This window comes from Pongo abelii, chromosome Y (genome assembly GCF_028885655.2).
Source record: "Pongo abelii isolate AG06213 chromosome Y, NHGRI_mPonAbe1-v2.0_pri, whole genome shotgun sequence".
In the NCBI taxonomy this organism is placed as follows: Eukaryota; Metazoa; Chordata; class Mammalia; order Primates; family Hominidae; genus Pongo; species Pongo abelii.
In genome coordinates, this window is record NC_072009.2 from 40,568,071 (window position 1) to 40,572,421 (window position 4,351).

At 42.5% G+C, this 4,351-nt stretch overlaps 1 long non-coding RNA gene across 1 annotated transcript; it reads right to left on the reverse strand.

Annotated features, from left to right (window-relative positions):
* Positions 1-2,139: 2,139 nt before the first annotated feature.
* LOC129053203 (uncharacterized) lies at positions 2,140-3,473 on the reverse strand. Its single transcript, XR_008518257.2, has 3 exons — positions 3,363-3,473; positions 3,093-3,140; positions 2,140-2,242 (listed from the first exon to the last, which is right to left on the reverse strand). It is a non-coding gene; the product is annotated as an uncharacterized LOC129053203 (long non-coding RNA).
* Between the last annotated feature and the right edge of the window lie 878 nt (positions 3,474-4,351).

Sequence of the window (4,351 nt, forward strand, 5' to 3'; positions counted from 1 at the left end):
TTCTGAAGCAAGTTATGAGACTCAGAAGTAACCCTATTTATCAGGTCCACATATGAGAGTCATTATCATGCCTGTAAGTTGTGCCTAGGTATATGTAACAATTTACTTTGTGGATTATGAAATAGGCATGACAGCCAAGTACACTAAATGCTGAGCCAGAAATGTTCCAATATTCTCCTTGTAGGCATATTCCTGGCAGTAGAGTTGCATAAACTGGGGGTTACAACCAGATATATGGCACAATGCCCCTTGTGGGCAGTGTCCAGACAGAAGAAGAGATTCATATCACCTAAATGCTAGGCCCAGAGATATGTCACAATGTCTCATGTTGAAGGGACCAGGAAATAGATTCGTACAATTTGGATGGCATGGTTAGAAATGCTATAATCCTCAGTGGAAGGAGGGTTCAGACAGCAGAGGAGAGTAAGAAAACTAGATGATGGGTCCAAAACCATGCGACAATCCTTCCTGAGGATATTCTTAAGACAGGAGAGTCAAATTGCCAAGGTGCTCAGCTGAGCAATGTGTCCAAATCTCATTTGTGGGCAACATTTAGGCAAGACGATTAAGTCACTCAAGAGATGGGAAATAGAATATGTCACGATAACACTGGTGGAAAGTTTCAGGAATGGGAGTCACCATCTTGGATGTGACCTGGCTTCAGGTTTAAGAGTCATGATTAGTCATCTCATTTGCTCTCAAGTATATGGCATGATATCATCTATAGACAGAGGGCAAGCTGAAATGTCGCATCACTTGTGAGGGTGCTGGTCCAGTGAGATGTCACAATCTTTCTTGTGGCCAGGACCCTGGAAGAAGAGGCACATCCCCTGGAAGCTGGTTTTAGTGATATATCAAAATTTCTTCTGTCGGGCCGGGCTTAAGAAGGTGAGGAGAATCACTTTACCTGTATCTAGGCAGTTGGCCTAGATATATGTCACAATGGCCACTAGGTGCAAAACCAAAGTATGAAAATGACCTCACCTTGGAGGAGGTGGGTTTATCAATATGTCACAATCTCCCCTGTGGTCAGGTTGAGGTAGGAGAGTAGAAACATCACCTAGGTGCTAAGCCAAGTGATACATTACAAAACTTTCTGTTTTTAGAACCCAGAATGGAGTGTCATGATTTCTGGGTATAGTATCCAGTTATGTGTCACAATGCACCATAATTACAGGGGAAAGGCTGTAGAAGTGAGTCACGTCACTTACGTGATGGACCTAGATAAAAGCCACAATGCTTTATATAGGCCGGAATCAAGCAAATAATACACATCTCCTGGGTGCTCGTCCCAGTGATACATAAAAGTGCCATTTGTAGGCAGGCCCAGTCACCTTTGCTTAGGTTTTTGGTCCACGTATGTCACAATTTCATCTTGGGTTATGGCCTGAAAAGGAGAGTCAAATTACTCAGGAGCTGGGCTAACTTTTAAGTCCTAATCACACACCAGAAGTAAGTTTCACAGTCCCACACAAGTCCTGGCTTTATTTACATAAGTAAACACCTCCTGTGAGTTGGGTCGAAGCAGAGGAGACACAATCTAAACAATGGGCATAATCCATGTAGAAGATGGCCATCCCACTTGATGTCTGTGTTCCAGGGGGAGAGTCCCAGCCTCACAGGTGTGCTGAACCATGCATCCCCAAACCACCTGTGAGTCAGACCCACATATGAGATGAACAATTTCAATCTTTTACTGCTCTTTTGGCGAGATTTAGTACTTTATTTGCAGGTTCTGTTCTTGTGAGAGAATGACAGTCGTGTCAGTTGGGTGTGGATCCAATAATCACAATAGCATTGGGTTGCTGTTCCCTGTTGTAACACTCATCATACTACTCACATTTTATACGATATGCTGGAGTGTCATAATACTGTGTGAACTTTATAACACTATGAGAACAATTACTTTGCTTATGGCCATAAGAATGGCTCTGAGAATCAAAATATCTTTCCTTTTTGGGTCCGGGTATGATAGTTATATTATTGCATGGTATCTGAAGCTGGGTATATGATAAAATTTTACCTGTGGGCAGAAAGACGGTAGGAGAGTCTCATCACCTGGATGGTGAGCTCAGGATACATTATAATCTTAGAGAAACAGAGAAGACTCACATCATCTAGGTGCTGGGCTCAGCAATATGTAATAATCCCCTGTTTTGGCAGACTCCAGAATAAAGAGGAGAGTTGCATTACCCAGTTTTTGCAGTCAGCGTTATGTCACAATTCTTTTAGTGGGCAGGACCTAGGAAGGAGAGAAGAGTCACATTTCCTAGATGATATCCCCAATGATGTCACAATGTTCTTTGGTGAAAGAGCACAAGCAAAATAGACAAGTCACCCAAGAAATAGGCTCAGATATATGTGATAATATCCCTACTTGGCAGGATCAAGTAGTAAAGAGTCACATTATTATGATTCTGACCCAACAATACATCACAACGCACACATGGGAAACAATTAAAGCAGTTTTTACTGCTGGGTACTAGGCCCAGTGATATGACAATATCTCCTCATCTTTTAGGGTGACACCTTTAACTGCTAACTCCTATGTATGTAAGTCACATTGTCACATGTGTGCTGGGCCATTGTGTGACATCCTCTAGAACAGCTGGGAATTTTATACAACATGCATGAGACTCACAAACTACTCTGAGGTGCACATGCTCATTTTGACTCTGAATATTATATGTTGCCTTAAACTCAGATATGACAGTCAACATCTCCCATTTATGTTTAGTTCAGGAATGAGACTTATTTTTATGCCTGTGAGCTGGGTCTAAAAATGAGTGACGGTTGCACCTGTGGCAAAATCCACAAAAGAGAGTCACAATTCCATCTTTGTACTGTTTTACTTGTTAGACTCAGTATCTCAGCAATGGGCTTTCTAAATGAGGGGTGGTGACAAGTTTTACTTTCAATTGTGTGTGTAATTGAGAATCACAATCTTAACTTTTTGCTGGGCCTTTTTAGGAAACTCTCCGTACCACCCAAGGAGTTTATACAATATTAATTATTGTTCTGTGAGCTTTGTACAAATAGGCAACCCAGGATTTTACCTATTGCCCTAAGCCTTGGAATGAGAGGCAAAATACCTTCTATTTGCTGAATCACAATGTAAGTTTCACCATCATACCTGTAAACTGAAACAAGGTATATTTTATAATCCCATTAGTGAGCAAAAAATTACAAAAAAGAGTAACATCACTTAGGTGCTGTAGCACACAGCATGTCACAGTGCCATCTCTAGGCAGAATAAAGAAAGTGGGGTCACATTATCTGGATGTTGGACCTAGCAACATGACACAATTTTACTTGTAAAAAAATAATAAACTCAACCAACGGATGAAAGCCAAAACACTTACACATTTGGCTGAAGATATGTCAAAATACTCTCTGTGGCTCTGGCGCCGGCAGGACTGAAGCGTCATTAGAGTGCTGGACCTACCATTATGCAATCACTCCCTCACTATTCAGGACTGTAACAGAAGAGTAACATCCTTTCTGAGTGCAGTAGGTGAAACTTTCCCTTGGTGGGCATGATTCAGAAAAAAGGCAATAGTCACATAACCTAAATCCTGGTCTCAGAAATACATCACAATTTCAGCATTTTAAAGGCTGAGGCAGGGGAAGAGAGTCATGTCACTTAGGTCATGGGCTTAGAAACGTGTCCCAATGTCCCCAGTAGGCAGAACTCAGGCAGAAGAGGAGAGCAGTGTCTTATTGGTGCTTCTTTAGGTATATGTCTCAATCTAACACATGGGCAGAAACCAGGCAGAAGAGCCATATAACCTGGGTGCTGGGTCCTAAGGTATGCTGCAAGTCCCCATTTGTTCAGAACCAAGGTGAAAGGGTTACATCACCTTGGGGCAGGTTTCACTTTCATGTCACAATGCTCTATGTGTGTGAGGCCAAAGCATTCAGTCCCATCAACTAGTTTATTAGCCCAAGAGATAGGTCACAAAGTCCTCTGTGAAGCATAGTCTTGGCAAAGGAGTACCATCACCTGTGTGTCTGGCCTAGAAATATGTCATTTTCCAGGTTGTCAGGGCCCAAGCAGGAGAGCCGCTTAACCTAGGTGACAGGTGCAGAGATATGTCACAATGCCCTACTTTGGGCATGGCACTGGCAGAAAGTACCCACAGCTGTATGCCTGGCTTCACAATATGTCACCATCCTTCCTTTATGCAGGGCCCATTCCAGAGATTAGAGTTTCATCACCTATGAGGTGCACGCAAAAATATGTTCACAATAATTTCAGTTGGCACGGCAGAGACAAGAAGGTGAACATCAACTGGATGCTAGATCTAGTGATATGTGCAATACTTACTGAGAGAAGGGCCCAGGCAGGAGA